Here is a 12,774-nt window from a genome sequence, read left to right as displayed (position 1 = left end):
GCTGTGTCACCTAGGCCGGAGTGCAGTGGCCCGATCTTGATTCACTGCAACCTCCACCTCCCAGGTTCAAGCAATTCTTATGCCTCAGCATCCCAAGTAGCTGGAATTACAGGTGTGAGCCACCATGCCCAGCTAATATTTTTGTATTTTTATTTTTAGTAGAGATGGAGGTTTGCCATATTGGCCAGGCTGGTCTTAAGCTCCTGACCTCAAGTGATTGATCCACCTGCTTCAGCCTCCTGAAGTGCTGGGATTACAGGTGTGAGCCACCTCTCCACTTTTCCAATTGTTGTTATTGCTTGCATTAATCTCTTCTTTGCTAGATACCAACAAGCATCTAGATTCCAACTTATGCACTCTTCTCCCCTTCCTTCTCTCCTTCCTTTTTTCTTCCCTTCCCCTTTCTTCCTTCTAATTGAGAATTAGCTTATTCATCTTCTTTTTGAAGAAAAAAAAATGTTACTAAATAATACGTAACAGGAATATTTGTAAATGTATGTGAACAGCATAAAGCATTAACAATAATACAAAGACGTACCGCTCCCCCCGGCTCAAGAACGAGACACTACCATTTTCCTTCAATATCCCAGTGTGTTCCCGCTAGGTCCCACCCCCTTTATTCCCCATTCTCCATCCCAATGGGTCACTACTATTCTGAATGCATATCTATCACTGTCCCTTACTCACCACTTTGGATCCTTAAACAGTGACTCATTTAGTTCTGCCTGCATTTGGATTTTATACTAGTGGGATTACGGTATGTGAACTCTTCTGTGTCTTGCTTAATTGGCTCAGCATTGTGTTTGTAAGAGTCTTCCACGTTGATGCATACTGCTGAGTTCATTTTCACTGCTGCATGGTATTCCATTGCATTAGTGTATCATTATTTATTTATCCATTCTATGGCGGTGCCACATCAGGATTGTCTTTTTCCATTATGTGAATGCTTCTACAAACATTATTGTAGATGTCTCCTGATGCACATGTGCAGGAGTTTCCCTAAGATATGCACAAAGTAGAAGAATTGTTGGGATTGAGGGTGCTCACATATTCAGCTTTATGGGACATGCCAAATAATTTCCAATGTGGTTGTCCCTATTTATAGTCTCATCAGTGGTGGATGAGAGTTCCTGTTTTTCTGCATTCTTGATGAACTTGGTTTGTTATTTTTTAATTTTTGTCAATCTTGTGGCAAATATTGGAGGCTACGGGTCGGAGTAAGCTCAAGCGGTTACCTCCTCATGCCGGGTTTTCTATCTGTCCAAATATTGGAGGCTTTAGTTTGAACTTCTCTGATTTCTAATGAAGTGAACATCTTTTTATATGTTTATTGGTTATTTAGATTACTTCTTTTGTTAAGAGCCTATTCAAATGTTTTTTTCTTTCTTTCTTTTTTTTTTTTTTTTTTTTTTCAGATGAGGTCTCACTCTGTCACCCAGGCTGGAGTGCAGTGGCACTCTTGGTTCACAGCAACCTCTGCCTCCCAGTCTTAAGTGAGCCTCCCACCTTAGCCTCCCAAGTAGCCTGGACTACAGACATGTGCCACCACACCCGACTAATTTTTTTTTTTTGTATTTTTTTGTAGAGACAGGGTTTCACCTTGTTGCCCAGGCTGCTCTTGAACTCCTGAGCTCAAACGATCCACCTGCCTTGGCTTCCCAAAGTGCTGGGATTACAGGCATGAGCCACTGCATCCAGCCAAGTTTTTTGTTTTTTGCTTTTTTTTTTTTTTTTTTTTTTTTTTTTTGAGACAGAGTGTCACACTGTCGCCCGGGCTGGAGTGCAATGGTGCGATCTCGGCTCACTGCAACCTCTGCCTCCTGGATTCATACAATTCTCCTGCCTCAGCCTCCCGAGTAGGTGGGATTGCAGGCATACACCACCACACCTGGCTAATTTTTTGTATTTTTAGTAGAGACAGGGTTTCACTATGTTGGCTAGACTGGTCTTGAACTCCTGACCTCAGGTGATCCACCTGCCTTGGCCTCCCAAAATGCTAGGATTACAGGCATGAGCCATCATGCCTGGCCCCAGCCTAGTTCTTTATATATATTCTCAGTAATGGTCCTTAATTGGTTGTACAGTTTGCTAATATCACTTCACAGTTTGTAGGGTTTTTGTTTTCCTTCTCTATTTATGGCTTCCTTCTTTGAAAAGAAGTTCCTAATTTTAATTAAATAAGAGGTATAAACCTTTTCCTTTACGTTTTGTGCTTTCTTGTGCATTATTTAAGAAAGTCTTTCAACCTTGAGGTCATGATGCCGTATTGTCTTACATCACCTCCCAAAAGCTCTAAAGCTTTGCCTCCTGCATTTAGGTTTAATCCACCACGAATTGATTTTTGTGAGTCTCGTATGAGATCAAATTTCATTTTGTCCATACGAACAGCCAGTTGTTTCAGGATCATTTACTATATAGTTCCCAGTAATGGATTGTTACCTCTGTCATAGATCAAATGTCCAAATGTAAGCCAAGCCTCTTAAAAGTTCTGTTTTGAGGTCTGTTTCTTTGCTTTCTATTCTGTTCTATTGGTCCAATTGTCTAGGCCTATAACAAAGTTATGCTGTTTTAAGTATTATGGTCTTATAATCAGTTCTTATATCTTGTGAGAAATATCCTACCATTTTTTTTCTTCTTTTTAAGGATTTCTTGGCTATTGTTTGTCTTTGGCTCTCCCATCAAAAAAAGGAAAAATGAAATTAAATCAGAACTTGAAAAGGGGGAGGTAACCAAAGATGCTGCAGGTATTCAAAAGAAAATAAGAGGATGTTATACACATTATACCAAATACCTTTAAAAATCAATGCAATTAGAACTTCTCCAAATATGTAATTTACTAATATGACTCAGGAAGTGATATTTTTTCAGAAGTTTATTTTCTGTTTGTTACTTATAATGTATACAAGTGCAATAGATCGTTGTATTTATTTAATGTCCAGAAATGTTATAAACTCTTATTAATTCTAATAATTTGTCCATAGATTCTTTTGGATTTCCTATGTATATATCCAGACTATTTGGGAACAGGGTGATTATATTTCTTCTTTCTAACCCATATACATTTTATTTCTTGTCCTTTGCCTTACTGCAATGGCTGGGAACTACAGAAGAATCTTGAAGAGAAGTGGTCTAGCAGGCAACTTCACCTATTCTCTGTTTCAAAAAGAATGCCTTCAATGTTTTGTCATTTGTGGAAGCTCCTTTTTTGGGGGGTGGATGTCCTTTGTTACGTCAAGATATTTCTATTCTATTCCTAGTTCGCTAAGAGATTTTATCCTAAATGGATATTGAATTTGGTCTACAACTTTTGAAATGATCATTTTATTTTTCTTCCTTAATCTACAACTTGGGGAATTAAATTAATTCATTTAAAAAATTTTGGACAAACTTTGCATTCCTGGTATAATCTGATTTAGTTATGATATACCATCTTGGATTTCATTTGCTAATTTTTAGTTTAATTTTTTTGCATTTATGTAATTTTCTTCTATTGTTCTTGCCAGATCTTGGTATGCAAATTATGATAGCTTCTGAAAGAGTTAATGTTAGATTGAAACGAGAGTTCCTTAAATGTTTGGCAGAACTCACCAGTGAAGCTATTGAGTGCTGTTCATTTTTTTTGTTGTTGTTTGTTTGTTTGTTTTTAGAGCCAGGGTCTTTCATTTATTAGTTTATTGAGATGGAGTCTTGCTCTGTCACCCAGGCTGGAGTGCAGTGGTGTGATCTCGGTTCACTGCAACCTGCGCCTCCTGGGTTCAAGGGATTCCCCTGCCTCAGCCTCCCAAGTAGCTGGGATTATAAGCATGTACCACCAGGTCTGGATAATTTTTGTATTTTTAGTAGAGATGGGGTTTTGCCATTTTGGCCAGGCTGCACTGGAACTGCTGACCTCAAGTGATCCACCCACCTTGGCCTCCCAAAATGCTGGGATTATGGGTGTGAGCCACTGCGCCTGGCCAGAGACAGGGTCTTTCGAAAGTCTAAAGCATCTATCATATGTTTCATCTTTTCCATTTTTGCCATTGTTCCTTTATGCTGTCATTCATTTGATTAATCTCAACAGAATTTTGTTCATTTTATGTTTTATTGAAAAACCAACTTTTGGCTTGTTGTTCGTCTCTATGATATAATTTTTTCCTATGTCATTAATTGTTGCTTCTTAAAAAAAGATCTTTCCTTCAATTTCCTTAAGTTTATTTTCCTGTTGTTTTTCTAACTTCTTAAGGTGAAAGTTTTTGTTTGCTTGTTTTTAAGCCTTTCTATATCTATATATTATCAGAAGTTGGCAAACTATGGCTGGCAGGCCAAATGTGGCCCACTACCTGTGTTTCTCAGTAAAGTTTTATTAACACACAAGCATGGCAATTTATTTATGTGTTGTTTATGGTGTTTTTTGTGCTACAATGGCAGTGATATGGCCCACAAAAATCTAAAATATTTATAGTCTAGCCTCTTATTGAAAAAGTTTGCTGACCCCTGCATTACATCAGTGTTGTTAACTCTACTGTTCAAATATTCATTTTCCTTACTTTTCATCTCCTGCTGCTTCTGTCAATTTTTGAAAGATGTGTGTTATAAATTACAATTCTGATGGTAGATTCCTCAATTTGTCCTAGTAGTTCTGCCAAATTTACTTTATTTTGGATCTATGGGTATTCAATGACTATACATGTAAAATTGTTGTATCTTCCTGGTGAATTGAAGTTTTAAGTAATTGAGATTACAGACGTGAGCCGCCATGCCCAGCTAAGTTCTTTTTTACTATAAATGGTCTCTTTTGCCTTAAGGTCTCTGTGTGCTGTTAATACAGCAATCTCAGTTTTTCTCTTAGTTAACATTTATGTGGCATACATGATATATATTTTTCCATCCCTTTGCTTTGGTGTACCTTTATTTTTCGATTCACCACTTTAATTGTAAATGTACAATTCAGTAGTTTTTAATATAGTCACAATATTATGATCATCATAATTACTTAATTCCAGAATATTTCCATTGTACCAAAAATAATTCTGTACTTTCTAATTTTCCCCTCCCTCACCCTCTGGTAACCACAAATCTACTTGCTGTCTCTATAAATATACTTAGTCTGGACATTTCATAGAAATGAAATCATTCAATATGAAACCTTTCATTTCTGGTTTCTTTCCTTTAGCTTAATGTTTTCAAGGTTCATCCATGATGTATCAGTATTTCATTCTTTATGGCTGACTAATATTCCATGGCATGGATTTACCGCATTTTGTGCTCTAATCATTCATCAGTTGATGGACACGTGAGTTGTTTCTACTTTTTGGTTATTATGAATAATGCTTCTATGAACATTCATGTATAACATATGTCAACATGTTTTTTTAATATGTTATGCACTTTTTTTGTATGTGAACTTTATTTATTTTTATTTTTTTGAGACAGGGTCTCTCTTTTTCACAGGGGCTAGAGTGCAGTGGCATAAAAATGGCTTGCTACAGCCTTGATCTCCCAGGCATGAGCAATCCTCTTGCCTCAGCTCCTCAAGTAGCTGGAACCACAGGTGCGTGCCACCATGCCTGGCTAATTTTTTTGTATTTTTTGTAAAGGTGGGGTTTCATGATGCTGGCCAGGCTGGTCTTGGACCCCTGACCTCAAGTGATCTTCCTGCCTTGGCCTTCCAAAGTGCTGGGATTATAGGCATGAGCTACCGTGCCTGGCCTGTATGTGGACATATGTTTTTAATTCTCTTGGGTATATGCTTAGGAATGGAATAACTGGGTTATATGATATCCTATCTCTTTTTGAGGAGTTGCCAACTGTTTCCAAAGAGGCTGCGCCATTTTACATTCCCACCAGTAATGTATGAGGGTTCAAATTTCTCCACATTCCCACCAAGACTTTTTTTTTCTTCTTTTAAACTATTATAGCCATCCTAATGGATGTGAAACAGCAGCCTCTATATCCATTAGTATTTGATGTGTCCCTTACAAACAACACAGAGCTGGGGGTTTCCTTCCATATGACCACCTTTTTCTTTCACTTGGTGCATTTAACTCATTTATTTTTTGTGATTAGTGACCTAGATTTTTTGTTTTTCTTTTTGAGACAGGGTCTTGCTGTGTCACTCAGGCTGGAGTGCAGTGGTGTGGTCTCAGCTCACTGCAGCCTCCCTCAGCCCTGGCTCAAGAGATCCTCCCACCTCAGCCTCTTGAGTAGCTGGGATCACAGGCATGCACCACCATACCCGGCTATTGTTTTTGTATTTTTGGTAGAGACAGGGTCTCGCCATGTTGGCCAGGCTTGTCTTGAACTCTTAAGCTTAAGTGATCTTCCCACCTCAGCCTCCCAAAGTGCTGGATTATAGGCATGAGCCACTGCTCCTAACCCTAATTAGATTTGTATCACATAATTTTGTGCTTTCTATGTGTCATGCTATTTAAAAACTCTTTTTTTTAGGTGAATACTCTTTTTCTTTATTTCATTTTGCCTGATCTATCAGTTTGGCAGTTATACTCAGTATGTCTATTTTTTTTTTTTTTGAGACGGAGTCCCACTCTGTCACCCAGGCTGGAGTGCAGTGGTGTAATCTTGGCTCACTGCAACCTCCGCCTCCCGGGTTCAAGCTATTTTCTTGCCTCAGCCTCCTGAGTAGCTGTGATTACAGGTGTGCACCACCATGCATGGTTAATTTTTTGTACTTTTAATAGAGACGGGGTTTCACCATGTTGGCCAGGCTGGTCTCAAACTCCTGACCTAAGGTGATCCACCTGCCTCGGCCTCCCAAAATGCTGGGATTACAGGCATAAGCCACTGAGCCCAGGCTTAGAATGTCTATTTTTTAAAACAATAGTTATGCTATACATTTTAATATACATACATAACAATATCTCAAGTTTTTGATTTTTCTCCACAAAAACAACAAAAGGACCTTATAATGCTTACATTTTAATTACTCTCTTCTCTATTTATTTCTGTTATTCTCTCTTTTTTTTTTTTTTTTTGAGACAGAGTCTTACTCTTTTGCCCAGGCTGGAGTGCAATAGCATGATTTCGGCTCACTGCAATCTCCACCTCCTGTGTTCAAGCAATTCTCCTGCCTCAGCCTCCTGAGTAGCTGGGATTACAGGCATGCACCACTGCACCCAGTTAATTTTTGTATTTTTGTATTTTTAGTGGAGACAGGGTTTCACCATGTTGGCCAAGTTGGTCTTGAACTCCTGACTTCAAGTGATCCACCCGCCTCAGCCTCCCAAAGTCTTGGGATTACAGGCATGAGCCACCGCGCCTAGCTTATATTCTATTATTTTCTAGTATTCCAGTTCTATATGAATCATACATCCCACAATCAGACAGTGTCATTGTTGTTTCCTGCAATTGTTTAAAATATTTATCATGTAGTTACCAGTGTCTTCATTCACTGTGCCTTCTTGCCTCTTAGACTATCATTCAAGGTCAGTTTTTTTTTTCTGTTTGAGCCAAGTTCTTAAAATTTCCTTTAATGAACTTCTCTTGGTGGCAAATGCTCTCATTTTTTACTCATTCTTGAGAAAGATAATTTTGCCAGGGACAAATTCCATCTTAACAACTATTTTCCCAACACCTTGAAGATCTTATTCCATTGTTTTCTGGTTTGTAATGTTTCTTTTGAGAAATCAGTCATTAATTAAATTGTCTTTTCTTTGTAGGTAACACCTGTTTTCCCACTAACTTCTTTTGATTTTTTGTTACGTGCATATTTTGTATCGCAGAATCACTACGATATGCTAAGGTGGTGATTCTTTGTTTTTTTTCCTTCTTAAGATTCATTTGACTCCCTGAATATGAATATTTGTAGCTTTCAACAATTCTAGAAAACTTCAGTTAATGACTTTGCTTCATTCTCTTTGTGTCTCCTTCTGGAATTTTGATTAAAAATATAGTAAATAGTCTTACTTTTAGCTTCTAACCCTTCTTTCATATTTTTCATCTATTTTCTGTCTGTCCTGTCTTCTGGATCACTTATTTGTTATTTTTTTCTTTTTTTTAACTGAAGTCCAGAAATCAGATGCAAGGATAACTTATTTGAATACACTATTTTAGTTTAATAATTCTCTCTTTGGATGTGACTAATCTGCTATTTAAACTCTTTATTGAGTTTTAAATTTTAATTATGTTTTTCAATTCTAGAGATACTGCTTCACAATTTTTTTAAAAAAACCTTTGGTCATTTTAAAAGTCTTTTGTTCTTACATTTTCAATCTTTTTTTCCTTTAAATATAGTAAACATAATTCTTTTACATTCTGCCTATGATAATTTCTGTATCTGAAATTTTTGTAGGTCTGATTCTTCTGGCTGTTGTTCCTTCAGATTCCCATTTATCATTTGTTTTCTTATAAGTTTTAGGTTTTTTGACTGTATATTCATGTTTCTTGGAACATTATCTATGGGGATTATCTGTAAACTGAGTAGAAGCTGTGTTCCTCCAGAGAAAATTTGTGTTGGTTTCTGTCAGTCATCTGGGAACAATTCCAATCCGGAACTTTACATTTAATTTTTTGCCCCACATTTTTAGATCACAAAGAAAGAGTTAATTAGGTTCCACAGCTATCTAGGGGTCAACTGATGTAATTATGAAGCATCAGGATGAAATTCTGTGCTCCCTTCCTCCTACCTTGGCCTTTAGCACAAATGGGAAAATAAGCATATCTTCTTGCCATAATTGCTCTGCAAAGAGGGCTAATTTCTTATTCACCATCACATTTATGGTGTAACTCTTTCAATTTCCATATTTGCATGGGAAACTTCTCTCTGAATCTTCACCTTGGGAGGCCCTAGGCCTATCTCTTGTGTCTCTGTCCCTGTGTAGCCATCAAAATAACAGTTCCAGATCACCAGGGCATAGGCAGGTATACTTAGAGTTAAAGCTGATTTCAGTGCTTGCTTACTTCCCAGGGTTTCTGTTATCCCTCAAGTTTTGGCTTTTCTGAATTCTTTTCATTCTTACCGAATTGGCAATGCATTTAAAAAGGTTTAGACATTTAGCCAGGCATGGTGTCTCATGCCTGTAATTCCAGCACTTTGAGAGGCCAAGATAGGAGGATTGCTTGAGACCAGGAGTTCAAGACCAGCCTGGGCAACACAGAGAGACCCCATCCCTCCACAAAATTTTTAATAATTAGCCAGTTGTAGTGGCACATACCTGTAATCCTAGCTACCAAGGAGGCTGGGGCAGGATGATTGCTTAAGCCTAGAAGTTGCAGTGAGCTATGATCATGCCACAACCTGGGTGACAGAGGGAGGCCCTGTTTCTAAAGGAAAAAAAAAGATTTAGATATTGTGAAAAAAGATCAAGTGTTTTAGATTGCTTTAGAAGGAGAGTGATCCAAGATATTTAGCTCACCATGTTGTTAGGAATGAAAGTCAACCAATATTCTCTTTGAAAAGGATTAAGGGCAGAAACCACATATGAGCATATATACTCCATAATGGTTTCTATACAACACTGGGCACATCACAGCAACTGTTTGACGCTCCTCAAGGTGCACCTCTTCTTCCTTCATATCCCCAGCACCCTTCATGCTCAGATTAATTCATTTAACAAACATTTATTAAACACTTATCTTTACCATGATACTAACTGCTAGAAGATCCATGGAAGATACTTCCTTCTATAACACAGAGAAAATAGAAGCTCTCGGTTTGAGTTTTCGCCGACTTTTCTTCACCTCGGCCTCTAAACTTGCTACTTTATGGTGGGTTTGCAGGTCTCATTCTAGTGAACTGCAAGTTTTTTCACTGCTATCAAATCTGTCAACATAAAATTGTATGTGTTTTTCAGAGAAAGAAAATTTTGACTTGAAGAAATGTGGTATTTGGTTTATGTAGAATTCTAAGATAAACAACTATGGTTTTCTTCAGAATTCACTTTATGGTTTTCTTCAGGATTCACTTATGATTTTATATAAAATAAGGTTTAATGCTTCTGGTTTTAGGAGACTGTTTCTACTCATCTCACATTCTAAGTGGAAATAAAGAAAGTAGTAAATGATTACTTCTGGCTGGGAGAAGTGGCTTACACCTATAATCCAAGAACTTTGGGAGGCTGAAGTGGGAGGATCACCTGAGGTCAGGAGTTTGAGACCAGCCTGGCCAACATGGTGAAAGCCCATCTTTACTAAAAATGCAAAAATTAGCTGGGCATGGTGGTGCGCACCTGTAATCCCAGCTACTCAGGAGGCTTAGGTGGGAGAATTGCTTGAACACAGGAGGTGGAGGTTGCAGTGAGCTGAGATGGCGCCACTGCACTCCAGCCTGGGTGACAGAGACTCTCCATCTCAAAACAAAAACAACAACAAAAACAGCAACAACAACTTTTTACTTTTTATTATTCTTTTCTTTTTTTTCTTTTGGAAAAAAATATGGAATGCTTCATTTATTTGCATGTCATCCTTACACAGGAACTTATGCTAATCTTATCTGTATCATTCCAGTTTTAGTATATGTGCTGCTAAAGCAAGCCTTTTTATTATTCTTAACTCCTTAGTTATATGGCAATGTATAGAACAAGCATTTTTAGGTTGCATGCGGTGGCTCACGCCTGTAATCCCAACATTTTGGGAGGCCGAGGTGGGTGGACCACCTGAGGTCAGGAGTTTGAGACCAGCTTCGCCAACATGGTGAAAACCTGTCTCTAATAAAAATACAAAAATTAGATTGGCATGGTGGCAGGCACTTGTAATCCCAGCTGCTTGGGAGGCTGTGGCAGGAGAACTGCTTGAACCCGAGAGGCAGAGGTTGCAGTGAGCCGAGATCATGCCATTGCACTCCAACCTGGGTGACAAGAGCAAATCTCTGTTTCAAAACAAACAAACAAACCTCTAAAGCTAGGTAAGGCAATGAGGATGAGCAACAGAGGAAGGATTAAAGTGTGTTAGGCAAATGGAAGCTACAGGATTTGGTTCTGGATAGGAGTTAAGGATGATACCCATTATAATCAATATTGGCCAATGAGTTAGCCAGTTAATATAGCCAACTGGGGTAGGCCACCTAGCACATGGATATGAAGAAGTAGTTAGCGATTACCAGAACTGATTGAATTCACCTGACAAGAGGCTTGTCAGAGAGTCATCATTATCCATGTGTAGGTCCAAGAAACAGTCTCAAGGCACTCAAGTTCCTATCCTTTTTGAGGCTAAGATATGAAAACTGATTGTAAAGGTGACACTTTTTAAGGAAAAACTAGCAGAATATGTCCCACATTTCATACATATCTCTATTGCCTTCAAAGGATATTAAAACTCAATACCGGGTAAGAGAGTTTGGTTTCCTGTGTAGGTGCACACCTCTGCACGTGGCTGTGCATTTTCTGTGGAAGCTAAGCAATTAGTCTTAGAATCTCTTTGGTTGTCAAGGGATGTACTTTTTTTTGCTGATCTGAAAATATGTTTCCTTCTACAGAAGTATGTTCCACTTTTTTGAAGTTTTAAGTTAATTTTAATATATTTTCCTTTTATTAATTAATTCATGAAATAGTTATTTACTACTTGCCATGTTCCCGCCTCTGTGCTAGGTACTAGTAGGACGTTGATGAATAAAATGAACACAATCCTTTTCCTTAGGGAATTTATACGTATAAACATTTAACTCTACAAAGATTAAACATGTAATTATATAAAGCTTTATAATTAAACATATAATTATATGAAGGTTTGTAATTATATAGCCAGGCATGGTGACTTGCACCTGTAGTCCTACCTACTTGGGAGGCTGAGGTGGGAGGATCACCTGAGCCCATGAGGTCAAGGCTGCAGTATGTTATGCTCATGCCTGTGAGTAACCACTGCTCTCCAGCTTGGGCAACATGGTGAGATCCCATCTTTTAAAAATAAATAAATAACTATTTTAAATTTTATAATTGTCATTGATAAAACCTATAGAGAAAAAAATATATAATATATAATATTTTGGGGGTTTATCCTGAGCTGGGGAGTGAGATAGAGAAGATTTCCTGGGGAACTGACATTTAAGTTGGGACTTGATCTATAGAGGGAGTTGGAGGGAACCAAATAAATAGGAATCAGGGGATAAGGGGCTATAAAGTACATCCAAAGGAATTTTAAAGGAAGCGATGGTACAAGTTTTCACTTTGGAGAGCCATAGGAAGATTAGTGCAAGAAGAGATGGAAACTAAAGCAACAACAGTAGTATATTTATGGCTTTGTAATCAAAGTTGATGATATTGGATTTCACTGTAAGAGAAATGATAAGGATTTGAAGAATTTTAAGCTAGAAAGTGAAGTGGGTAGATCTGTGTTTTCAGCAACCTTTCAGGCTGACTGTTCTGTGGAGAATGGATAACAGGGAAGCAAACTGGAAACAGGGTTACCTCTTAGGGGATGATGATGCCTTGAATTCAAAAGTGGAAATGGGTGTGGAGATAAGTGAATGGCTTTAAGAAATATTTGAGAAGTAGAATTGATAGAACTTGGTGATTAGTTGGAGAGCCCTTACAAACCTAGGGTGTGATGTGGTCTGGTTTTAGCACAGTATTACATCAAAATAAATATTGTTTAAGCAGAAATATATAATTGAAAGCTTTTCAGAGATTTAGGCTCTTGAGGAAACAGCAAATGCCTTGTTGGTATTATTATTTTTCTTTTTGATTTTTTGAGGCAGGGTCTCATTCTCTTACCCAGGTTGGAGTGTAATGGCATGATCGTGGCTCACTGCAGCCTCAACCTCCCAGGCTCTGGTGATTCTCCCACCTCAGTCTCCTGAGTAGCTGGGACTACAGGTGCATGCCACTATGCCTGGATAATTTT

General features: G+C 38.0%; 1 non-coding gene across 1 annotated transcript; it reads right to left on the bottom strand.

Moving 5' to 3' along the window:
• Positions 1-10,365: 10,365 nt before the first annotated feature.
• On the bottom strand, positions 10,366-10,469 carry LOC119626913 (U6 spliceosomal RNA). Its single transcript, XR_005243091.1, has one exon. It is a non-coding gene; the product is annotated as a U6 spliceosomal RNA (small nuclear RNA).
• Positions 10,470-12,774: the final 2,305 nt, after the last annotated feature.

This window comes from Chlorocebus sabaeus, chromosome 17 (assembly GCF_047675955.1).
Source record: "Chlorocebus sabaeus isolate Y175 chromosome 17, mChlSab1.0.hap1, whole genome shotgun sequence".
Classification (NCBI taxonomy): Eukaryota; Metazoa; Chordata; class Mammalia; order Primates; family Cercopithecidae; genus Chlorocebus; species Chlorocebus sabaeus.
Note: the sequence above shows the minus strand (reverse complement) of the source record. Positions and strands in the feature narration are given on the sequence as shown.